This window comes from Spinacia oleracea, chromosome 4, assembly GCF_020520425.1.
Source record: "Spinacia oleracea cultivar Varoflay chromosome 4, BTI_SOV_V1, whole genome shotgun sequence".
NCBI lineage: Eukaryota > Viridiplantae > Streptophyta > Magnoliopsida > Caryophyllales > Amaranthaceae > Spinacia > Spinacia oleracea.
In genome coordinates this window covers 131,215,806-131,243,393 of record NC_079490.1, presented here as the reverse complement: position 1 = coordinate 131,243,393, position 27,588 = coordinate 131,215,806, and the positions used below count along the sequence as shown (strand labels likewise).

The 27,588-nt window shown below is 33.5% G+C and overlaps 1 long non-coding RNA gene across 2 annotated transcripts; it reads right to left on the bottom strand.

The window, feature by feature from the left end:
* Nucleotides 1-20,173: 20,173 nt before the first annotated feature.
* Nucleotides 20,174-26,729, bottom strand: LOC110781285 (uncharacterized). 2 transcript variants are annotated; one of them, XR_008932993.1, is made up of 5 exons: nt 26,564-26,729; nt 26,417-26,467; nt 23,550-23,648; nt 20,656-20,760; nt 20,174-20,547 (listed from the first exon to the last, which is right to left on the bottom strand). It is a non-coding gene; the product is annotated as an uncharacterized lncRNA (long non-coding RNA). The 2 variants fall into 2 exon arrangements; XR_008932992.1 differs by having other exon boundaries at nt 20,662-20,760; nt 26,564-26,726.
* Between the last annotated feature and the right edge of the window lie 859 nt (nt 26,730-27,588).

Genomic DNA, 27,588 nt, shown 5'->3' with positions numbered 1-27,588 from the left:
TAAATTTCCAGCAACTTTATAAAATTTAAAACCTCCTTTAAACTTTAGAATTCAATCGTTTTTCAATAATAAAATCGTCTCAATTTGCAAAATCAATCCCTAGTACAAAAACATACTTTTTCCTCCCTTAAAATCAATAAAAATCGACACTTTAAAACTTTATTCAAATCTGAAAATATAATTGATTATCATAATTAAAATCATCACCTAATTATGCTAATCAATTGACTCATTAGGTCTAGGTTAAAACCCTAACCTGAAAATCCCAATAACACTAGTTTATTATCATAAAAATCAATGCTTTATTCAATAAACAAATCTGAAAATTCATCCTTTAATAATTAAAACAAACCTAATGAATCACAACACGCAAATCCTCAAACCACAGTATTCATAAACGGTTCGCAGCATTTTAATTACTCAAAACAATATTAATATAATAATTTAAAATACGGAATTTAAATAGAATAGGTAAGGAAGAAGAGAATTATACCAATCCGGCCTATAGCACGGAACAACCACGAATTTAAAGTGATTGGGCGAAAAATTAAACAAGAAAGAACACGAACAACACATGAACAACACCGCACACACACACACGCACGACTTGTGTGCGGGTGCGCACAACGTCGAAGGGGCGAGGAACCAGCAGCAGGCGCGAGCAAGAGGGGGACGCGCGCGCTGGGGCGCGAAGGAGAGAGCGAGAGTGTGGGTGCAGTGCTGTGCGCGAGGGCACGAGCGAGAGAGAGCGAGGGTGTGGGTGTGCGATGCACACAAAGCAACAACACAGCAGCACAGCACCAGCAGCTATGCGTGCTGGCTGGGCGGGTTGCGAGAGAAAAAGGGGAGGGCGAGAGTGTGTGTGGGCGAGAGGCGGGCGAGCACGAGGGCTCGAGGGCACGAGGCCGTGCGGGTGCCGAGCAAAGAGAGATGAGAGGGAGTTGGAGTGAGGGGCAAGAAAAACAAAAGAGGGTTTATGAATTTTAGGGGCTCATTTAATGATGGGGGAGTCCTATTTATAGGCTCCCTAATCCCTTGATGGGCTAGGCTTAGGAGATTTGAGTTAGGCTTAGGAAATAAATGATTTGGGCTAGCTTAGGATTTAAATTATACTCTTTTGATTGGGCTCGTTTAATAAAACGGATTGGACTTTTTATTTAAAACTTGAAGCTTTAAAAATCATTTGGAACTCATTTAATTTCCCGACTCAAGAATTAAATTCGTTTCGTAATTAAATAAAATAATAAATATTCTAATTAATTAAAATACATTAAATAAAATGCATTTAAATATCATTTAAATGTAAATAAATCGTAAAATGCTTTATAAATATAATAAAATATACTTATAAATATTATAAAAATACGAGGTATTACATTGAAGCACTTTTAAAGTCTTCTAAGAGATGTCTATTCTTTAAAGCCACTTCTAAAGTCCTTAAAGAATACGTGTTCGGATTTTCTAAAGAACTTCGAAAAACCTCCGGAATGTCCGTTTATGTTTGTTGTTCGCCTCGAATACTTTCGAGTTCTATTTTCTCCCACTTGTCATTTTGGAAACGAATCTCCAAAAGAACATTATTTCGAGCAAACAAACATTATGTTCTCAAAAATTCGTGGTAGAAACAATACCCTTGTGTCTCATTTGAATAAATCACAATGAAACATATATCTATACTTGGGCCTTAGTTTGTTGAATAACAAACACTAAGCTCCCACTGAGTTTAGCAACTCTTTAGATATATATATATATATTATTGAAAAGATATTCTGAAATTACTTTTCAATAGCTTTGATGAATTTGGTTTAGTTTGGTGGTAGTTGAGCATTTTGTTTTAGAAATTATAGGAAAAGTCTTTATGATTCATCATTGATCGAATCAAGTACTAATTGACTTTGATCATTCCAACTTAGATATGCCATATCTTATGGAGATAGATCGTGAACACACAATCATTGATGATCATTTTTGGTCTTTAAGTAATCATCGTCATGATCTAACCTAGATCTTTATGATTTCTTGCCATGTGGATTTTTATATTTCTGAATCTTTGAACTAGCCAAACATATTTAAACTTATATCACTTTGAGTAAATAAACCAATATTTACTCAAATATATGTGAAATAATAAATTCATAAAATCTTTCTTTAGCTTTGAATTCTATTGTCTAGGGGTTCTAACAATAGTTCATATCTTTTGTTACTTTCAACAAGTAAGAATAACTTGTCTTGAATGATCTAGAAATCAATCAACTTTCAAAAGTCCATCAAAATAGAGCTTTAGAACGTTAACTTGTTGATATGGTCTAAGCAACAGTGCCAAAGATTATTGGAACTCAAATCAAGGGATTGATTTGAACCTAGTAAAGTTCTTATTGTTAAAGAATTTTTTGTTTTAATCAAGCATATTGACTCAACCCGTGAATGACCATTTTATTCAAATAAACAAACAAACATTGTTTTGGTTTTTCTTGAATATGAGTCTTTCTGTGTTTGAAACAAAAATTTAGGTATGCTGATTATGGAACAAAATAGCCATTAAGTTCCAGCCTTGAAAGGACTTAAAACAAACTAGATGACCCTACAACTAATGTAGAATTGCCATGCTTCATTTCCTACTTGTAGGTCAATAGTGTATCCTAGCTTCCATTGTTTGAGTTATTACCGAAGTAAGAACCTCAAGCGGTTTATGATACCAAGGAAGTTTGATTGCTAGGTCACTTCTCTTTAAACATAAACTTATAGGTAGAAACGGAACCGTAAATTCCTTTCATTTGTTCCTTATTTTCCTATTTCTTGTACCCTTTCTTATAGTCTTAAGAATTGACTTCTCTAGTGTTGACTTTTATACTTTGTTAGACATCTCCAATGTCACTCCAACAAAGTTCTTACCATTTTATTTATGTTGAATATTTTTTTTCAACTATATGATCTTACCAGAAGCTTCTAAAGTTCTCTAAGCATCGATCTATTCGAATGTCTAGGGACTAGACTCATTCGAGAATTAAATGGACAAAGATATTAGGTTGTTAACCATTGGTAAAGCTGAGCTTTTAAACTCAATGCTTTATTATCTCAAAACTACATTGTATTTTAAATTCACAAGCACCAATCGGTTTTTCATTCGACTTTGATACTCGAAAACAACCATAAAATTCGATATAAGAAACGTACATTTAAATTGCTTATTTTCTCTCATTTCCGTGAATCGTTCTTGAATTCACTACCAATCGAGGAAATTTACTGTTACCCTTCTAAAAGGATTTACTGCAGCACAAGACATTTAATTATAAACAATAATTGAAACATACATTGAAGCATGCAAAGTCTAAACATTTATCATGAGTAATAACTTGAGAATTAAAGAAATCATGCAATAAACAAGTCATTGGCATTTTATTCGAATTTATTGTTCCGACAGGTGTGAATAAAATTATTCCAAGACCCTTAAGTCATTGAAGAATTAAGCACATTATGTATTTCAATTCTAAAATATTTTAGGTAAGAAAATCATTTGCTAATAGTCTAGAAACTACTCTTGGTTGATATGTATGTCTAAAAACTTATTAGGTAAACCTATCCCGTTTGCCACGACATAAAAGGACTCCTTACTTATATCGTTGAGTTTCACCAAAACTAACATGTACTCACAATTATTTGTGTACCTTACCCCTTTAGGATCAATAAGTAACACCTCGCTATGGCGGAAAACTATAACTAAGATTGATGTAAAGGTTATCCAAGTAAGTGTTATTTTGGCATGGCACCTTTTAACTCAATTTTTAAAGTTTCTAACTTAAGGCTCTTACTATGTTGGTTAGATTTTAAGTGAACTAAAATCCTTAATCATGCAACATAATCAAGCCATAATCTCATGCATAATTAAGACATATTTAAAGCAACAAATAACTTAAAGCATGCATAAGATATAAATGTGATCTAGTATGGCCCGACTTTATCTTGAAGCTTCAACTTCAAACTCCGTCTTGAAAATGGATTGGAAACTCCGTCTTGAATTTCACCATGGGAGGCGCCATTTTCTTCAAATAGGATAAGCTATAATTGAAACTAATTACAACTATTGATGGTACGCAGACCATATTTAAAGCAATAAAACTTTGGTACTTTAGACCAATTTTACATTCAAATTAATGGTACGCAGACCATATTTTCTATCCTATTTGGGCCATACTAGTCACTTTCCATAACCTTCAAAATAGTACATTTACAATATACCATTCACCCATTCATTTATCAATGAATGGCCCACATAGCTGGTTAGTAGAACATATTATACATCACATAAATATTTGCAGCAATTAATCAAGGCTTCCAATAATCTACAAATTCTTCAATCCTTATTCATTCTAATCGAGTTGTTTTAAACTTAAAGGAATGTAGACCTAATCAAAAGTTTATGACTAAAACGTTCCCACTAAAACCAAGAAATTTACATGCTTTACTAATTTTAAACATAAAATTATTAAATTATTTTACTAATTTAATCTTAGTAAAATAATTAGTATAAAAAATATTATAATAATTAAATTATTCAAAACTAAATTCCGAGAAACAAAATTAAATTAAGAATTTTAAATTTAATTAAAATCGTTTTCCAACCGAAAATCAAAATTAAAATTAAAACATCCCTTACATACTAAGGCAAGGCCTTAGGCCGAAGCCCAAGCCTCTCCCAAGCACAAACCTGTCGCAGCGCCATGGGCCGCGTGCACGAAGCAGCGCCCAGGCCTGCTTGCGTGTGGCCGAGTGATGCGAGCTTTGCTCGCTGCCCTTGTGGCTGCTTGCTCGCATGCTGACGCTGCCAGCGCTGGGCAGTGGCATGTGCAGCGCATGCGAACTCCCTTGCTCGTATGCTGTTGCCTTGCCTCGTGCCTGGCGCTCCGTAGCATCGATGCCCTTTGGTTCTCGACCCTCACACGGCACAACAGCCTTGCTCCTGGGCATGCCTTGTTGCTCGTCGCTTTGTACCGCATGGGCGACGAGGTCCCTTGCTCGTCGTCGCATTCCCGCACAATGCAACACCCTTACGAGTAACACTTAGCTTCCTTTGCTTCGTGCGTGCAACATTGGTGGTCGGTTTTATAAAAATTAATAATTTTTATACTTTAATTTAATCGACGAATTAATAAACCATATTAATTTCATTAACTTCGGGCAAAAATCGAAAATTTATTATTCAAATTAATTTCGGATTATATTTATTTTCATGGATTCAAATCTAGGTCATAAAGTTCTTAAATTTTCAAATTTTATGGTGGTTTTTAATCATAGGATCCTAATTAAATTGCTAATTAATTATGAAAATCGAATCAAATTCTAAAATATTCGAATTTCAACAAATTAATTACAATTACAAATTAGGTTGTATAATTAACATGCTAAGACATTAAAATTGTTAAACATATATAGTAGGTCAATCATAAATTCAAGATTTACAAACAAGAATCGCAAATCTTTGATTTTAGTCAAAATTATAAAACATCGTTTACATGCGAAATTCACTATAAAATTATATGATTCCGACCATTATTGACTAAACTGCCGAAAATCCTGCGAACATATAATTAAATAATCGCACGAATTTGCAATTAATTACAAAAATCGAAATTAATCACCCCTTTAATTCATTGCAAATTTATAAAATTTAACCATGCTAACTATAATTGATTGCGGAATTAATTAGAGGCTCGTGATACCACTGTTAGGTTATGACAAATATAAAACATATATTTCATGCGGAAAAACCATAAAGCCAGGAATCCAAATTAATTGCCACATAACCAATTAGTACAATTTAGGATACATACATGTGTAGCGTGCCTTCCCTAGCTGCTCCCGAACCGAACAAGAACAAGTTTAGGACTCCAAGTGTAGTCCCTCCGTAGATAGTCCACAGCACGTTCGGATCCGCCTTAGATTCAATTAACTAGAATTTAGCCTAAGGTATTATGTTATTCGTACTTAATTATTTGGAATATTATTAAGCTTAGTTTTTAACTTAAAACTACATGAATAGTTTTTATAACTTAAAACTTAAACCTTAGGGACAAGTGTGCATTTCCTAATTCCTTCGTCACTTCATGTCTGCTCATGAACATAAGGTAAGAGTAGTCATCCTTATTATGTCCAGAGGTATTTCTCGGTGTTAGAGTTTAACTGATCAAATAAACAGATAATCATATCTTATGATTCATTTGAGCACCAGCTATGCATTTTACAGTTTATAGCTCTACGAGTGACCTTGTACAACTTTCGGCATCTCATCCCGATTTATGGGAGGACAATCCTAATCTTGCGATCTTGAGGTTAGACTTCATTTGATAGGTGATTATCTAAGCGTTGTCGTTATAGTCTCCTTTTACGGTGCGACGGTTGACAACGTCAAAGTAACCAGTTCTCAAACAAGTAATCTCAAATCACTCAGGTATTGAGGACTGGTGTGTAATAAATATAATGAAATTTACTTATGACAGATTTTCATCCCTTACAGTAAAGTTTCATAGGTATGTCCAATACTAATCTTATCAAGTAAGTATCTATCCAAATGATTGTGACATTTCCATGTCCACATAGTTCAAGAAACATAACTACTAGTCATCTTGCATTCTAGTCGTCTACTGTTTTCTATGCGTCCACCTTTATAGAAAACTTCCGACGAGGGACCATTTTCAACTTTTTACATTCAAGTTCACTTGATAGACATTTCTTAGTCACGAGACTGGTCCTGACAATCTATCTGGAATAATGTCAGATTGAAAGACTCATCATTTACTAAACCACAAATTAAATGCAAAAATGAATTTATTCATTTCTATGACTGGTTAACCAAAATGTTTTACAAAGTATTTAACTTTAAAATATTTAATTAGGACATCAAAGCCATTCTCCAACATGCTTGATTCCCATAGCTGCAGTGTGCGAGTTGTGCTTCGCTTGCGGCAGAGGATAAGTTAATGGATCTGAGATGTGATCATCACTTCCAATCTTGGTTATCTCGACTTTATTTTCTCTCCACGAATTCTCGTAGAAGGTGAAATCTACGAAGTATATGTTTTACTCTCTGGTGGTGTCTAGGCTCCTTTGCCTATGCAATAGCTCTATCATTCACTAGTAGAAAAAAGTACATTTGCAGCACCACATTCGCAGTGCACCTTATACGTGAATGTTGCAAAAAGTACTTAGTCAACGCGGGTCAAGAGGTTAATGAGCAATTCGCAGCGTAGACGAGCCATGAATGTTATTAAAAGCTGGAAAAAAAAGCAATCGCGGCGTTCATAGGTCAGTGTGCGGTGCGATTATATCTTTAATTGCAACTTGTGCTTTGACCAGGCGCTAGGAAAAAGTGGGGTCTAAAATTTCCCTCGAATCCTCCGCCAATTTCATATCGATCTCTCAAACTGGCCCCATCCGGCACCATCTCAAACCCTAGCTACCTACTTTCCCCCCCCCCCCCCCCCTCTCTCTCTCTCTCTCTAAATCTCTATGGAAATTCCCTAAAAAAAAACTCTAGGTAAATCTCTCATTCAAACTTTATTCCTCTAAATCTGGGTTCACGCATTAAGGATACGTCAATATATTTCGATTTTGCGTCAAGTATTCAACCAGGAGAGAGATGAAGAGAGGGAGGAAGAGAGAGAAAGACGATGAACTTCTTTGCGCTCTACCTTCAATCTCCGTCGTTGACTTCGCGGTAGGGGTTCAAATTATCTCTTTTTTATTCGAATTTTGTTTGATTTATGGTATTTTGGTGATTTGATTATTTTGTGTGTGATTTATTGTTCTTCATTTGATTTGGTACTTGAATTAAACTTTGATTGACTGATTCATGTTATTTTAGGGTTAGTTTTGTTGTTTTTTTATAACGTTATTTGGGTCGATTAATCCTGGGCCAAATTGATTCGATATTTTTGGTTTATTTCTGTATATTTGAATCCTTTGCAAGGCAGATCTCATTTCTCCCTGTGCAATTATTATCTAATTTATCCCGTGTAATTAGGTTGTTTCGTTCTCAATGTTTTGGTTCTTTGGTTCTCTGTTCATCCCCTTATTGTTGTCCAACTCGTAGATCTGTTGTGATAAATACAACTCATATTATGTGTTTGAAAATCTAATAATTTTCAATAATTTGTATGATTTTTTGAGCATTTTATTGTAATTTTTGGATGCCCATTTGGGAAAAGTTCTCATATCTGTTTGATTTTGTTTTATTTGAATTGGGTAAAAATCCTGTGTGTACATGATTATGCCAAGTTGTAATTAGAATTGTGAGCATTTCTCATTGTCTGTCTAGTCATAAAGAGGGTAAATTATGTGCAGTGTTTTTAATTTGATTTGATTTTTGTTGCCTTTGTTTAGAGTTTCAGTAAAAAAAAATATTTTTTTGTCTGCTTATTTTGAGGAACCCTACCAAGTTCTATAACTTCAGAAATATAATTGCTTGGCTCTCAAAATTGAACAATAAAATCTAAATCATTGATAACTTGAGATTCTTTTCAAGTAAATACGAGCTTCAACATCATAGTAGGAAGTATCGGACTTGAGCTATACTTAACTATTGATATCTAAGCTTTTGTCTCACCATTGAAACTTTTCATTGTACATTTTTCAATGTATAAGACAGCAATTTTCCCTTATCTTTACTTTTATACCCTTTCTTCATAAATCATGTTGTTTTCTTATTGTCTGTAATGTATGATGATACATGTTTTATGCCCTCTTGTAAATCCTCTCCAACGCCACGGCATGTTATTAATTAGAATAGGGAACACCCCGGTGAATTTATTGTCTTTAAAATATCACTGAACATCAGAAGTTAAAAGCATATAAGCATGATGTGTTTAATTATTTTTGCAGTTTGGTACAACCATAACTAATGATGTGATCAACGCACGTAAAGCTGTTGACAAGTCAGGTGGTGAAGAAGTAGAGAGCGTTCTTATTCTTTCCACTAGTGAGGGTTATGGTGTGTGTATGGAAGTTTCAAGCAACCTTAGGTATGTTAGTTAGGTAAAAATGACTGTGATTTGTTTATCATAGAGATTCTTATTCAGAAGTGATGGAAACCTGGACTGCATTTTTTGTTTGCAAAATAGTATTAGTGTGAATGTACGATACCTGCTTTTTTACCCCCCTTAATGTTGCACTTGCATGCACTTGTACTGTTATTTATTTTGCCTTAGAATTAGAGTATCGAGACTTTTTGCTTTAACTTGGGTAAGGACATGGTTTAGAACTAATATATGAGGTGCATTGTCTCTTAATTTTGATTTGATAAATCATAGGTTGCTTAAAGGACCCAGTTTTCCTGGAAAAGTATTGCTGAGCCGCCGAACAGAACCTTTTGATGCTTCTAGCATACATGGATCTCCTCGAGGAGAATATGGAAGGACTTTCTCTCAAAATGATGTTGGACCAAGCGAAAAGGAGGATGACTCTGTTGAGGCAAGATGAAAGAAATCTCTCCTTGGCTATTTTTTTACTAGTGGCTTATGGATCAAACAAGTTAAATGTTTACCATGTGGACACTCTTGTTAGTAAATAATGTAATTTTCGTTGTATGTTTACTCCGTAGAGGCTTCAGTGAGTGATACTCCCATTTCAACTTACAAATGTTGTTTCTCTATGTACTTCCATTGAAGAGGTCTCACCAAGGTTTATTTATTGATTGTTTTTTTTTTTTGCAGAGTGGAGGTGCATCTGGTCCGCTATCAACCTCAGCTTCATGCATTTGAGATTGTTTCTGGTTTCTTAGGTAATTCTTTCACAATATTCCTGTCACAATATTGAATTATGATTCTGACTTCTTGTTTGTTGTCAAATAAACGAGAATTTTAAAATTAATTCCTTTTGTACAAAATCATGAAACATTCCAAGTCCGATTATTTTCTTGTTTTACTGGGTTTTGGATGTACATGAAGGGTAGAAGTATAATGTTAACTATGAGATGGGACAAATGTTTACAATAATTGTTACTTCTGGGTTAGACAACGGAGTTCGTATTCTGGAAAAGTATATGTTGGCAATTAACTGTTAAAAATACATTCTCCCTGGCTCTGATATGTGATAAAAATTCTAATTGTTTGGTCCTTGACACGTAATATTGCATGAATGATTGTTATAACTATTATGATTGCCAATCTATTCTAATATTTAATAATATGCCAATTTAAGAGAAATCTAGAGTGCCATGTGGCCCCTTCTAGAGTACCATTTTTTAAAAAGATTTTTATTTTAAAAACTCCCTGGATTCCATTTTCTCCTCCCGGCGTTTCTTTCAATTGCAGTTTTCAAGCTTTTCCCCTTCTAGAGTACCATTTTTTAGAAAGAATTTTTATTTTAAAAACTCCCTGGATTCCATTTTCTCCTCCCGTCGTTTCTTTCAATTGCAGTTCTCAAGCTCTCTAAACATCCCAAATACGATTTCCCCCATTCTCTCATAATTCTCCTCCTTCCTCTTTCGATTTCGCTTCATAGAGTGTTTGTTCCATGAGTAATCTCCATCGGTTTTTCCCCATGTATTCTTTGTCTTCTTCTTTTTTCTTTTAGTATAATTCTATATGTGATGGATTTTTTGGTATTTTTAGATGTTCTGCCATTTTAATTTCCTTGTTTCTCTTGATATTTTTGCTTCGGGTTTGTGATTCCCGCCTGTTGTGTTGTTTATGGTTTGCTTAATTTTGCTTTCTTTTTTTAAGAGTTGAATATTGTTGGGTAAATATTACACCCATTACATTTCTCAAATTTGGCTATGAGTTCTGAAATTCCCATCCTTTTCTTCTGCAATTTGTTAAATTATTTCTCATGTATACGAATTACTTTGTTAGTGCTTTTGACATGATAGTTAGGCGCTAACCGTAATTCTGATTGAAAAGAGTTTGTTTTCTCCTAATTAAATCCTGCAATATTTTTTTTTAATTTAATGAATTTCAAATTTTAAGTTGATTCTAATTTGTGTTTATGGGTGCATGATTTCCGACACTCCTTACTATCATGGATATTAACCGAATTCGCGACGGTTCGGCCACATGTGAGTTTATATTCATCAATCACTATATTTTTCTGAATTTTAAAATTCACTTTAGGGTTTGTATATGTTAATTTAAATGTTGAATTTTGCATATATAAATCTTCGTTTTTGCTAGCGGATAAAGCGATAAATTTTACGGATATTTCATGAAATACCCCCGAGTTTTGAAGTAATTCACCAAATGCCCATCAAGTTCCAATAATTCACCAAATACCCCTGACAATTGACTTAATGCCCCAAATACCCTTACTGATAACGGTCCGTTAGTCCGCCGTTAGCCTAGTTTCATAATTCACCAAATACCCCTATTTTTAAATTTATTTCACCAAATACCCCTATTATTAAACTTATTTCACCAAATGCCCCAAACTTAAAAATAATTATTTTGATGTTCCAACGGCTAGTTTTTTCGTTTGAAAAGTACCTGTTGGTCTTGCTTGGCTATAGAAAACCTATTTTATGAATTGCTTATTGTTTGCTTATGCCTTCTTGATCCACTAAATCGTGATAATATCTAAAGGCTAATTATGAACAAACGTAGTAAGAAGAGAAAATAATAATGTTGATTGTGTGTTCCACTCAATAAAAAGCTACGCAATTTATAGGTATCAAAATAACAAACTAAGCCTAACAATAAGGGAGAAAGACACTTGTGAAAATAATCCAAGCATCAAAGAAAATCGATGTTCTGATTAACAAGCATCGACTCATCGTACACAATTTCAACTCAACTGCTTCAACCCAAGGACGGGAAACACTTGAGGAGAATCTCAGAACCTGTTTCGAGCTCCTGTTCTAATATGGTCACTGGAGGAACCAATCTCACTATTTTTCCTTTTCCAGCAGTTAATATTAACAATTTAACATTCCTGAATTTCGACAAGCATCAACTAGCGGGCCATCTTGTACATCCAACTCTATACCAATAATAAGACCCTGCCCTCGGACTTCTTTCACATGTTGGTTGCCTCCCAATTTCTTTGTTAAGAGTTCTCTGAAGTCCTGACCTTTCTTTGCTAAAAGTACTTGCGTGCTCTCCTAAGTACTAAGTTCTACCTGTCCATCCCAAACCATGACATAAATAGGATTAGCCTTTCTTCATTTCAAAGTCAAAGTAAGATGCCTTGTATTGACATTACAATATCATCTTTTTCTTCATTTGCTTCAAGTCCTCTTGCATCTTACTATTCCCCCTGTTTTTAGTACTTTCTCATTCGTCTAAGCTTCCCCTGTATTGTCCTTCATGTTGTTGCCCCCTGTTTTCTAGCTCAACTACTCCCTTGCACCATCTCAGATTGTTGCAAGGATCACACTTGTAGTACAACCTTTGTGGATTGAGTGTTGTATCAGATTGAGTGTTGTACAACCTTTGTGGATTGAGTGTTGTAGTACAAATCTAATGAAATTAGCAAAGCAAAGAAAAACAACATCTAAATTACAAGAAACATTCAGAAAATGGGTTTTTATAGCCAAGCAAGACCAACGACTACTTTTCAAACGAAAAAACTAGCCGTTGGAACATCAGAATAACTATTTTTAAGTTTGGGGCATTTGGTGAAATAAGTTTAATAATAGGGTATTTGGTGAAACAAATTTTTAAAATGGGTCATTTGGTGAATTATGAAACTAGGCTAACGGCGGACTAACGGACCGTTATCAGTAAGGGTATTTGGGGCATTAAGTCAATTGTCAGGGGTATTTAGTGAATTATTGAAACTTGATGGGCATTTGGTGAATTACTTCAAAACTCGGGGGTATTTCATGAAATATCCGTAAATTTTAATCTTGAGTAGTGGCGGTTGCGATTGAGAATTTAGTCAAGTTGCCTGGTATTTTAATTAATGTTAATTTCTTCTCTGGCTATTTTTATGAGAGGCCTATTATGTCAGGTGTTCTAGTGATAATAATTTCTTCTCTGCATTATTATTCACATTTAATTCTGGTATTAGTTTTGATTTTGTATTGTGATCAATTTTCATTCAATTGATAACTGATCAACATTGATCCTTATTGCCAAAATATGACCAACATTGTTCTTCTTAATTCCAAGTGATGGATTTGGTGAAATTCGATCTGCTAACTTATTCAATTTATAGTAGGAAGATAGGTTTTCTCATAGTTAATTATGATGGTTTTCTTTCTTTTATGTAATTATTATTTGATGATTTTGATTATTCAGCACGACTTTGTTCAGTAAATTCGAAATAGATATGGATATTTTCTTAAGTTGGATATAAAAGGCCAAATAGATTGCTGATAATGCTGATGACAGTGTCACATTTACGAGGAAACTCCGTGACTTAGGTGATTTTAGATGGCTTTCGCAAGGTTAAATCTTTCAGGAAGGCTATTTTAGTTGTAGGTTAGTATGAACTTTGTAGGTTGCTTAAAACTCATGTGAATTACTTCTTTTCACTTCTAATCATCGCGGTCAATTTCTCTTATCTACATCTGAAACTTGAATATTTCAATAGTCACAAATATTTTGATGGAAGTTATGGATTAGTTTGACAGTGTTAAAAAGTGTGTTGTCTTACATTGTTGCAAGGATAATTCTTACCATCCACTTGCTTGCTTTTCCTATGCTCCCCTCAGTTCATACAATGCAACTATGCAAGTCCAAGCGAATAGTGTAGTTCTTTTGATACCAACTGTAATATTGACTTTTGTTTCAGATTTCGTTTATATCTTAGACAAAGAGAAGGTTGGAAAGGCCAAAATAGATAGTGGGTCGTTTTCCGAGGAATTCACTGAAAATTCTCAACTTGAGGAAGTTTCAGGTGTGATAAAGATCCTGTCTTACAATGTCTGGTTCAGAGAAGACTTAGAGGTGCATAAGAGGATTGGTGACCTAATTCAGCTGCACTCTCCATATGTTATTTGTTTTCAGGTTTCGTTTTTGTGGCTTGACTGTGGGTCTGGTGGTCCCAACTACATTTTCATATGGTCAGGTAATCCGATTCCCTATTCTCAGCCTTGTTCACTGCCTGTACTAATACGATTCAGTGCACATGCCTAATTGTTTGTACATGATTACTACGATTCATGGACCTGGTTAAGTGCTTCTTTCACTTGCAGGTATGATTTTATTTTTGAAAATCTCATGGACCCGACTCATCTTCCATATGCACACTATGGTATATTGGAAACACCAACTCTCAAAGTTAAGGCTGATAGAGAAGGAAGAAGACCTCTTAACTTGTATGTGGGTCATGTAACCTCTTAAAAACATGGACATTGATTTTGTGGGTCACGTCACGCTTCCTAAATTACAAAGGAATAGACTATTTGTGGAAGTTTTTGTTGGTTATAATTAAATACTGATTTTGTTAATAATTGTAGATTTGTTAACCTGTGGCAGCTCTGCTGTAGCTGCAATTTTTTTTAATAATATATATGCATTATTTGCAGCGCCTACCTCAGTAGGCAAAGTTGTAAATAATGTCCCTTTTTTGCCCTCTGGAAATATTATTCGCAGCGCACATCAGCTAGAAAAAGTTGTAAATAAAGTACATTTTGCAGCGCGCATTGAGCAATGTGAGTTGTAATTACTCAAATTTTTGCAGCGCTTCTGGTCGCTGAAAAAAAGAAGGCGTATTTGCATCCATCATAATTGCAACGGCCAAAAACACTGCAAAAAGCCCATTTTAGGCGCGCTGCAAATGATGTTTTTTCTACTAGTGATTATCACAATATAGAGCTACTGGTCCTTTAATGGAAAGTACAACACCAAGTTCACAAATGAAACTCCTTATCCAAATAGCTTCCTTTGCTGCTTCATGTGCAGCAATGTACTCCGCTTCAGTTGTAGAATCCAGAATAATTCATTGCTTAACACTTTTCTAGCTTACTGCACCTCCGTTGAGGCAGAAGACAAACCCAAACTGTGATCTGAAATCATCTTTATCGGTTTGGAAACTTGCGTCCGTATATCCTTTAACAATTAATTCATCATCTCCACCATAGACCAGGAAATCATATTTGTGCCTTTTCAGGTACTTCATAATGTTCTTGGCAGCAGTCCAATGTGCCTCTCCTGGCTCTGGCTGGTATCTACTCGTAGCACTGAGTCCGTAAGAAACATCCGGGCATGTACATACCATAGTATACATTATTAAACCAATCAATAATGCATATGGAATCTCACTCATTCGTCTTCGCTCATCTGGTGTCTTCGCTCATCTGGTGTCTTTGGACACTGAGTCTTGCTAAGAGTCATTCCATGAGACATGGGTAGGTAACCTCTCTTGGAGTCATCCATCTTGAACTTATCAAGCACCTTATTGATATAAGTGCTTTGACTAAGTCCAATCATCTTCTTGGATCTATCTATGTATATCTTGATGCCCAATATGTATTGTGCTTCTCCTAGATCCTTCATCGAAAAACTTTTCCCATGCCAAATCTTTACAGAGTTAAACATAAGAATTTCATTTCCGATAAGCAATATGTCATCGACATATAATACTAGGAAAGCAATCTTGCCCCCACTGACCTTCTTATATACACAAGATTCGTTTGCGTTCTCGACGAAGCCAAAGTCACCAACTGCTTCATCAAAACGTACATTCAAGCTCCTTGATGCTTGCTTTAATCCATAAATAGATTTCTTAAGCTTGCATACCTTTTTAGCATTCTATGGATCCTCAAAACCCTCAAGCTGTGTCATAAACACATTTTCTGTTAAAACGCCATTTAAGAAAGCGGTTTTGGCATCCATTTTCCATATTTCGTAATCGTAATATGCAGTGATTGCTAACATTATCCGAATATACTTAAGCATTGCAACTAGTGAAAAGTTTTCATCCTAATCAACACCGTGGACTTGCCTGTATCCTTTTGCAACCAATCTAGCTTTGAAAACTTCTAGTTTCCCATCCTTATCCTTTTTCAACTTGAAAACCCATTTGCTTCCTAAGGCTTGGTAGTCATCTGGAAAATCGACCAAATCCCAAACTTGGTTTTCAGACATGGAGTCTTTTCAAATTGCATGGCTTCTAGCCATTGCTTGGAGTTAGCTAGGTCTCGTCATAGCTTGTTTGTAAGTCACAGGCTCATCGCTTTCTAGCAATAGAATTTCATGGCTCTCATTCATCAAAATACCTACATATTATTCTAGTTGAGACATATACCTTTGCGATCTACGCGAAGTTACAATTCTAGTTGGTTCTTGATTCTCAACAGATACTTCTAAAGATCTCTGAGTTTTAACCTGAATGTCATCTTGACCATTTTCTAGAGTTTGTTATTCGACTAGAAGTTCTTCGAGGTCTACTTTTCTCCCAATTTTCATTTTGGAAATGTGTTGTCTTTCCTATAAGATACCCTCTCGATCAACAAACACCTTGTTCTCAAATGTATTGTTGAAGTAATACCCCTTTGTTTCTTTTGGACAGCCCACAAGGATACATTTGTCAGATTTTGGTTGAAGTTTGTCAGAAATTAATCGTTTTCCATATAATTCACAACCCCATATCTTAAGAAAAGACACAACTGAAGGCCGGCATTCCAGTCTAAAATTCATATGGAGTCTTTTCGACAGCTTTAGACGGAGCTTTATTTAGTGTGAGTGCAACTGTGTTTAGTGCATGCCCCCAAAATTCTATTGAATGGACGACCTGGCCCATCATTGATCGAACCATGTCTAGCTAGGTCATGTGCGTCCGTTCCGACACACCATTCCATTGTGGTGTTCCAGGAGGAGTCAATTCTGACAATATTCCACAATCTTTCAGATGGTCATCAAATTCATAGCTCATATATTCACCGCCTCTGTCAGAACAGTATGCTTTAATCTTCTTGCCTAATTGATTCTCTACTTCACTTTGAAATTCCTTGAATTCGTCAAAGGATTCAGACTTATGCTTCATTAGGTAGAAACAACCATATCTACTAAAGTTATCAGTGAAAGTGATAAAGTAGCTGAAACCACCTCTAGCATTTGAACTCATTGGTCCACATACATTTGTATGGATTAATCCCAATAGATCACTTGCTCTTTCTCCAACTTTAGTGAAAGGTTTCTTTGTCATTTTGCAAGTAAGCACGATTTACATTTACCAAAAATCATCTAAATCAAATGGCTCTAGAATTCCTTCTCTCTGAAGCTTTTCTACGTGTTTCATGATAATATGGCCTAATCGACAATGCCACAGATAGGTGAGATCTGAATCATTTATTTTGGCTTTTTTGGTATTTATGTTATAAACTTCTTTGTCGTGATCTAGCACATAAAGTCCATTGATTAGTTTAACAGATCCCTAAAACATCTCTTTAAAATAAAACGAGCAACTATTGTCTTTTATTTCAAAATTAAATCCCTTAGCATCAAAGAAAGAAACCAAAATGATTTTTTTAGTAATACTTAGAACATGGAAATATTTTTCTAGTTCCAAAACTAGCCCAGTGGACAACGACAAATAATAAGTACCTACAGCTAATGCAACAATCACCAATCGCTAACTGCTGTACCCGGGTACAGCCAACTCTGGTTGTACCCCCCAAAATCGACGAGTTCATATTGTTTGTTCATTCTTGTCGGCTGTTTGTTCTCTCTTATTGTACTGTTTGTTCATTCTTATTGTACTGTTTGTTCTTTCTATTTCAGAAATGAACATTTATTTATTTATTTGGAATGAACATTTACTATTTTGGAAATGAACATTTATTTATTTATTTGGAAATAAACTACAAAAATGGACATTTACTATTTCGGAAATGAACATTTACTATTTCGGAAATGAATATTTATTTATATATTTGGAATGAACATTTACTATTTTGTAAATGAACATTTATTTATTTATTTGGAAATAAACAATATAGGCGCTTGTAAAAACATAAAAGACCAATGAAGTGAACAATTTCATTATGAACATTAACCATATATTTATTGTGAACAAACAAATAAACAAGAAAGAACCAATAACTCAACAAAAAAGAACATAAAATTCCAGAAAAAAGAACAAACAATACAACAATTATGAACAATTTTATGATGGATTTTAAAGCCAACATGAAAGAACAAACAATACAACAAGAAAGAACAAACAATAAAGCAGATAATTATTATGAACAAACAAATAAACAAGAAAGAACAAATAATTCAACAAAAAAGAACAAACAATATAAAAAAGAACATAAAATTCCAGAAAAAAGAACAAACAATACAACAATTATGAACAATTTTATGATGAATTTTAAAGCCAACATGAAAGAACAAACAATAAAACAATAAGTTTGATGAATGAATTTAAAAAACAACAAGAAAGAACAAACAGTACAGCAAGAAAGAACAAACAATACAAAAAGAAAGAATAAAAGATTAATGAAGAGTTTAATTATGAACATTAACCATATGATTATTATAAACAAACAAATAAACAAGAAAGAACCAACAATATAAAAAAGAACATAAAATTCCAGAAGAAAGAACAAAAAATACAACAATTATGAAAATTTGATGATGAATTTAAAAAACAACATGAAAGAACAAACAGTACAACAAGAAAGAACAAACAGTACAATAAGAATGAACAAACAGTACAATAAAAAAGAACAAACAGTCGACAAGAATGAACAAACAATATGAGCGCGTCGTTTTTGGGGGGTACAGCCAGAGCTGGTTGTACTCGGGTATAGCAGTTACCAATTGGTACCCGAGTATAGCCAAAAATTTGCGCAACACTCACTACCAGAAAAAAGAGTTTTGGGCGTCAAAGATTATTTTTCATGGGCCACGAATGAATAAAATGTGGCACACATTCGTATAGGTGCGATAATTTTGTTTGTCGTGCATTCCGGTATGTTGGGCTGCACATTCGTTATTTTGACGCACAATGTTGAACAAAGGCCACGGAATATGTTTTTGTCGCACATAAGATGGTGTTTTAGGCGAGACACTTGTTTTGGGCCACATAATGATTATTTTGTTGCCCAAACTGTTCTGATAAAAAAAAGAATGGCGTTTCCGTTACAATTTTCATTAGTTTAAAAAACATTAAAGACAGGATAAGGAAACAACATTGGTAAATAACTCGTAGTTTGTTCTAAATTTCTGTTTTTACAAAATAAAAAGTCAAAATAAAAAAATCACAAAAATTAGTTTTTAGTTTTTTGTTGCCAGTTTTCAAAATCAACATGATTATTATAAGTATGACTATTTTTTAGTTCATGATTCAATCTAAACCATATGAGTTTTATAACCAAAAAACTGAAAAATGACTGTGATATCGAACGAGCCCTTAGTTTCACGAACTTAAAATATTATCACTCAATTTGGATAATGGATAGAAATCGATAATAATGGTAAATATATGAATTTTTATCATTGCATAAGATAAATAAGATATCAATTAGAACCCCTCAAAAAAAAAAGATATCAATTAGAATATTCATGAATATAACATTATAGGTTCGTGCATGTATAGCGCGCTACTGATAAGATGTACTCCCTCCTTATTTTTTTAGGAGTAACACTTACCACTTCCGACCGTATTTTATTAGGAGTCACACTTTCATGTTTAGTAACTTTTCTACCTCGATCACTTTCTAATATTTAAAATATTTAATTTCCTCTAGGGACCACACTACAATAAACTCCCCCTTTATTTTGATTAATATACTTTTCCCATCATCTTTTTTCTATTTGTTTATTACTCCCAACTACTACAAAAACAGGCTAAGAAACCATACCAAATAGGCTTAAGAGACCAAAAAAGGTATGGTATATATCTCAATGGTCTCTTAGCATAAGAAACCATGCTTTTGGTGTGGTTAGTAAGATTAAACAAAAAGTACCATACTTCTAATAAATATGGTTTCTTAGGTGTGATTGTGGTTGTAGAAAATTATTAGGTAAGAGATGAGTTTTCTGAGAAATGTGGTCTCTTATGTTAGAGGAAGAAACCATTTATTTCGGAAATGTGGTGTCTTAAGTTGGGGGGAGAAATCATGTATTTCAGAAATGTGGTGTCTTATGTCAGGGGGAGAAACGTCTGCCTCGTTATAAGAGACCATATATATGAAATATGTGGTTTCTTTGCTCCTTTTTTTCAATAATTTTTTGCACATTAAATTTCCTACCCAACTACACAATTTTCGGTACATGTACCTGCCACAAAATAATGTACTTGCAATATTCACTAATTAATAAATACAATCCAACAAATCCAAAATTATGGGCTAACAACAACCATAAGAATTAAATATAAGTTTCGCAGTTATCCAAACCTGTAATTAAACTAGTGTACCTAATTAATCATCCTCCAAAACTCCTTACATTTATTACACACAAAAATTCCTAAAACATTTTTTTCTTACTAAAATATGAATGTCCAAAACATTTAGCTACAAAGTCATTCTTGATCAACATCCATGCACTCATTTTCTCCGACTTCTTGATTGTTGACTTGCATATGCTTCAAAACATAAGTTACCAAAGTGTCTCGTATCTCGTTAACCATTTCTTGAGAATAAGTGGCAGGAAGTCTAGGAAAGTACTACAAAACAATTAGAATGAAATGATTAAAATTGGTTTATGTTTATATAGTCAATCTATTCAATTATCATGTCACTTTACATTATGCTTCCCATGAATTGTAACTTACAGTTACCTCTGGGGGAACTACTTGTCCTCTACTTGCTATTGTCTCCTGCATAGATCGACATACATAATATCCAGAATCATTGGATCCCAAAAGTTGACAAGGACACTGTAGTAACAAACAACCATAAAGAATAAAAAATTCATAATATTTTAATCAAATATAATAACTTATTACTTTTGTTAAGATATGAATTACATACATGTGGTGTGATCTAAGCAAATCCAGGATGGTAAATATCTACGACGACTTTTTAAAGTGGTCGCGAATAGTGACATTAGTTGCAACAAGGCTACAATCTCATTGAAATGGTATATATACTCGTCGTTAAACATATGAAAATTCGCCAAAAGTAAAGCGGGAATTTTCAATTTGTGTAGCACTTTTGCTGGGATTAATTTCTTAAATCTAGAATTACTATCTTGCCAAAATGTTTAGAGATTACTCCGTAATTTATAATATTGGGAAAGTTTCATTCTTCACACCACTCTTTGTACCCAAGCTTTGAATTTGAAATGAAATTGTGCTTCAGTAATATGTTTGTCTTAGTTTGCTTGATTTCTTTGATGAGTATCGTCCGCTGGGCCTGGAAGTCAGATTAATCTCAAATATTTGGGGAGGATTTGATTCGAATATTTGCTGAGACAAATTAATTAATTTATTAGGTGGAAAGAATCAAAGGAGGAAATTAAGCGTAGTCTTCCACTAAAAAAACCTGCACATTTATGAACTAGTTCCTTAATTATTACCTAGTACTCTGTATTTTTTCATAACTGGAGTTTCATAACTGGAGCTAATCTGTAAAGTAAACCAGTAAAGACTACATTTCTTGCACCTGGGAGACTTGGTTTAAGTCGTAGTTTAGGGTCAATAGTTTCTTCTTTCTTGGAATATTAGCTAAAGCACCCTAAAAACTACGACAAGAAATGATAATCAAGATGAAAGAGTTCCTATTATGTAAGTAAAGTGAGCCAAGGAACTATTAATTAAACATCCACGGAAGAGGATATAAATCAATAACATGCAAGTCTTCCTCAGTCTCTTTGTGATGACATTAATTTGTTACAAAGATCCATAATTAATGCAGCCCTTTCTAACTTATTTTACCATAATGGTTCACAAGATGCCTCAACAATCCAAGAGAAAGGTATTATGTTAACTCTATACAGGTATTTTTTTATCATGCTAATAATTGTTTTAAGGCCTGTTTAGTTTCTGGTCAGGTTCTGGTTGATGGGTGGACTATAGGTCAGGGTGTTTTTTACTCTATTCATGATCTTTTGGGTGGAGTCTACTTAATCTTTCTGCTTAATCTGTATTAGGCCTGTTTCTTTCTTTTTCTGATCAGTTTTGTTTTGTTGTGTATTATCAAATGTAGTAGTTTGGTCTGAGGTAGGTCTTGCAGTAGTTTGGTCTAAGATAGGTGGTGCACAACAGGTGGTCTACAATTTTTGACAATTCTGTTCAAATCCGTATATGCGTCAAATATGATCATATAGAACTATACTTGATGAATTTATTTTGCAAGTTTTAATAATTATCTAATGGACTGTAAAATTTTATTTTTGTTTGTTTAAAGGATTCTAAATTGTTAGGGTTAGACAATAAATTAACAAAAGTCCACTGTAAAGAATGAAACAATGATTGACCAGATTTGTTACTACACCAACTGTAATAAGCACCAACAATATGTTCTTGATATAATTCATTACTCTGCACACAAATTCTAAAATCATTGGTTCCAGTAGCAGTAACAGACCCTTCATTCAGTGTATTATCATTTAAAAGTACATAATTGAAGTCACCATTGACAATCATTGTGGATCACTAAAGCAGCTAAATCTTTTTTCTACACAAGGGAAGAAGCGGCTCACGAATTCTCTTTACAATGTTCAAGATGCCGCTCATTGTTATATGTAGCCACTAATTCAATAGACTAGCAATGAATAGTCTCCTTGTTTAATCATATACTGTATAATATTTTTTGACTAAATTTGAAGCATCTTTATATGGACAACTTCTCAGGTTAATTTGGAGCCACCATCACTCTGAGTCCAAGGATCTTGCCACATAGCGTGAGCAACATACCATAAATCCTCTAGAGATAGCAAGATATGGTGGTTAAACCACAACTACCTAGTACATACTGTCATACCCTATCCTGATGGATAACTCTCCACTCATCTTCTTTTGCTACAAGGCCCCATTCAGATGAACCGTCCCCTTTTTTCATCTACTTTTTGGGTAACTAGTTTCTATCCTAATTGAATTCACCTTGACAGACTTTAACACACTAAAAGACATCAAATTTATACTAAACTGTTATCGACTTATTTTGGATATGCGATGAGATTACAGCAGTATAGGAGTACTACAATCATAGTAGTATAATGCTAAGAATTATTTACTAGGATGAAGGGTAAGTGCAATTTATTCTTTTTGAATTTTTAGAATTAGCAAAGGGCCATCAGGAGTTTACATCAAAAATTTTCTGTTCACCATGTTCTGTTCAATAAGTTCAGTTCAATTCTATAAGTCCAGTTCAATTGTGTTACAGCAATAGTGACTCTTAACCGTACCTAAATTATTAAGTTATTTGCTTGCTTTTGTTTATAAAAACGATGTGTTAGCAATATATAGACAGATCAGGTGGATCAGGTGTTCTCTTGTTCATTGATAAATGCTTTTGTTGAACATACCCTTGTGACTAAATATTGGCAGAAGACTCGGAAAATTTACAGTATCAAATGATTGACTTTACCTAAACACTTTTTGTTCAACTGAATCTGGTTTCTGTATAGAAACATAAATGCAAAACGTCTAAACATAATACTTCTCACAAATTCTTGACAGAAATAATAAGACTACTTTGTCATGCATTTTTAATAACATAATACCTGGTTCGTCTAGAGGAGTGCAGATCAATCTAACCCAAGCCTACAAGTCGTTTTTTCTGACACAAGCCTTTTTCTCTTCACTAGATTCTTTTCTTATTTCTAGATATAACAAATATAGAAATAAAAAAATTAACAATAAAGATAGAAATAACAAAAAATTAACAATACAAGAACTTTTCTCCCTTCTCACCTACAATTGCAAATTTGCTACTCAGTACTTACTCAACTCTCAATAGCACCAGAATATATGACAATTGCCAAGACATTATCACAATAGCATACTATAAACATCAATAAGTTCTTAAAAAAGGATCAAGTCACGACAATCAATTAAGAAAAATATCACATAATACATCATATTGAATTTTTTTTTTTTGGTGAGATACATCATATTGATTGTATATCATAAAAAGATGAACAACTATTAGGAAACAAAATTAAAAATCAAATTCAGTTTTATAATTTTGTTAGAAGAGCAAATTGTAAAATTAATATTAGGAGAAAGAGATTGAAAAAGGTGTGACCTACAATTAATAAGTACTACTTATGTCAAATGAGGCCTTTAAGGTTATATATATATGGCGTTTGAGTAATGATACAAGAAGTTAGTGTATAGGGTGTTGGAGCAGTTGACAAAGAAGTAACTATATACATCGTTGGTTAATTATATGACAAGACCTATTATTTGAGACTCTAAATGTTTATTTTTGCTAGCTTGGTTATTGTGATATTTTTGATAATTGGATTTTACCCCTTCATCTTAAATAAAATCTCACACACACACACACACACATATATATATATATATATATATATATATATATATATATATATATATATATATATATATATATATAGTTTTTAAAATTCAAAAACTCTCTTCTTTCATTTCTTCTTACACTAGTGTTTTAGTAATTAGCCTAAAAGAGAATTCAAAGTAAATTTTAGTAATCATATGTTAACTTTTTCAAGGTTTTGAGATCATTCTATATTTCAGCAAGCCTTACGAAGTATTTCGTACATTTTTATCATGCCCGAATTTCTATTATGCCTTACAAAGTATTTCGTATATTACTTCGATTAGTTAATCACGAATGATGTATCTAGGTACTCCCTATGTCCGTTAATACTCGCATCGTTTTGACTTTTTGCACTATTCACATAATTCACTTTGACCCTATTTTATTTCTAGTGTATGAAAACAAATACTAGTATATTCCTATAATATAGTGTTGCCTTCATATTAATATATATTTTCAAAATATTAATATCTTTATAGGTTTTTATAATATGTAATTAAAGATATTGGTGGTCAAAGTTGTGCATTGACAAACGTGTCCAGTCAAAACGGTGCGAGTATTAAAGGATGGAGGAATATTTAATTAGACTTAAAACTTACAGATATTTGATATTTGAGACCTGATAGAGTAAACATATGAACTTGAGTATATGCAAAAAAAGAATTAAAAATTATGCCTTGAAGATGCTTAAGATTATATTTTCTACTTTATTTTATTTTATTAAATTGTAGAAAGTACAATAAAATGAAACGAGTTACCTTTTTATCCTTTTTAATTAATTTCCGTTTAATGTTTAGTGTAAATATTTATACTCCGTAATTAGTTTGTACCGGTGAAAAAAAAAACTTAGTTCCTTTAAATTTACTGAACGTATCTTTTTAGTTTCTACATTATTAAGTAAGGTCTCGTGCATTAGAAGGGGCATAAACCAGTCCTATATAAAAATAAGAATGTCATTAGCATATGTGAGGCCTCCTAAACCCAACAAGGAGAAATTTTGTGTAATCCCTCGAAACCACTCACAGGTTACACCGTTCCAATTCAAATCCGTAAAAAAGAAGGAAAAAAAAGAAAGAAAAAAGCTACTCAGAATTAAAGAAAAAAGAACAACTGGCCTAAACTTCCACAAACCCCCAAGTCCGCAACCTCCATATACTGCGAAATCCCAATAAAAACCATACGCACATCGACATACTTATCTCCTTCGATTCCGAAATCCAATTTACAGATAATATATTCATACCATAATTTGTTTTGTTATTGTAAATTCATTTACTTCATAGAATGCACCCAGAGTAGTATGATGGTGAATTTGACTTCCAATTAGAACTCCTAATTTTTTTTTCTATTACTCTATATTTGCAAAACACCCTCTTTCTTTTTCTTCTTCAATTTTGTTTGATTCGCCAATTGTTGAACTACATAGTTTATTTTCCGGTTCAAATTCATCCGATGACTGACTGATTATGACTGACTGATTTATACAGCTCAAAAGAAAGAATTACTAGACACAATCTCTTTGTTAGTGCATCAACAAGGCTGCCCTTGCTTGCCTTTCTTATCTAGCTGGGCAGAAGCCTTTTAGAGGCAATTAGAATAATGTAAATGCTAATGTTGTATTCGAAACAAGAAACACATCCATTCTTGGAATGACTAAGCATCTTGGCAATCAGATGATAGCTAACACAATGTCACATAATATGAATTATCCTTTTACCAAACTTTTTTTTCCTGGGAAATTAAGCATTCTTAAAATATTGATTTCATCGGGAAGCAATTGGCTAATTCATTCAGAATTTTCGTTGCTCTTACATTGGGTTTCACATAATGCACATAATTAATACACAATGTCATTAGCCTAAAAATCATTAATAAGTTCGTTAAAAAGGACCAAGTCACAACAATCAATTAAGCAAGCATATCACATAATACATCCTATTCATTGTGTATCATAAAGATGAACAGATATTTGGGAAAAAAATTTAAAATCAAATTCAGTTTATAATTTTGTTGGAAGAGAAAATTGTTGAATTAATATTAGGAGAAAGAGATTGAAATAGGTATTACCTATAATTGCAGAACCGGGTGTTAGATGGTGGTTGCGGCGACGAAAAACACCTGTAGTGGCGGAGATGGAGGTTTTTTAGGTTTATGAAACTTTCCCAAAAAAAAAACCAGAAACTAAAAGCAAATAAGAGGGAGAAGATACCGAACCCTTTCATCAACCGACGCGAAGGACCTCGATCGTCTCCGGTGACGTTGAATCACTACAGTAAGTGTGGTGGCCGCAATATCTTTGTCTATTGTTTAGTTGTTCACGTTTGTGTTCTTGTTGTGGTTTAGGGATTAGCAGCAAACTTTTGTTTTCTTAATTGATAATTATATTTTTTTTTAAAAAAAAAATGGGAAATAAATATGTTAACTGGTGATTAGATTGTGGAATGATGGGGTGAGTGCTTGGAAAACGTGACATGTATAAAGCTACAAAGTAATTTTTTTTCTCATAATGTAAAAATAAAAATACTAAGAGACCAGATTATATGAATCATGGTACCTTTGAATCCCACCAAAAAATCCATTATACCTAAGAAACCAAATATCTTTAGTCTGTGTTATCTTATTATTTATCTATGAAACCATATATTTTAAATAAATGGTTTCTTTATCTAAGAAACCATATAAGTGACTTATATGGTCCTATATGTATGGTTCCTTATCCCATTTTTGTAGTAGTTCCCACTTTATTTATTGTTTTTATTAGATTTAACTTTTCTTCTTTAATACGCGTGGCAATCAACATGCGACTCCTAATTAAATACGGAAGGAGTATGTATATAAGTACATGTATGGGTGATTCCTTATAAGTTTATTATTAACAAAGTAAATGTAGGGGGCGTTCTCCATCTTTGTCAGATGAAGCATGAACTTAATTGTACTGATTAAACATGATTGACCTTGATCAAATATGATATGACTTGATCAAACCTGATTGATCTAACAGGACTTGATCAGACCTGATTGAAATTTTGGTGGAGAATTTCCCTCCAAAGACATTCACCAATTGGAATTTAACAACTGGGAGATAGAATAGTGTTATTTTGGTTAATTGGGAGATAGAATAGTGTTATTTTGGTTAATTAGCAATTGGGAGATAGAATAGTGTTATTTTGGTTAATTAACTTATCTATTACTATATATTAAAACAGACACCAGAAATAACACATGTCACCTTCTGGTGT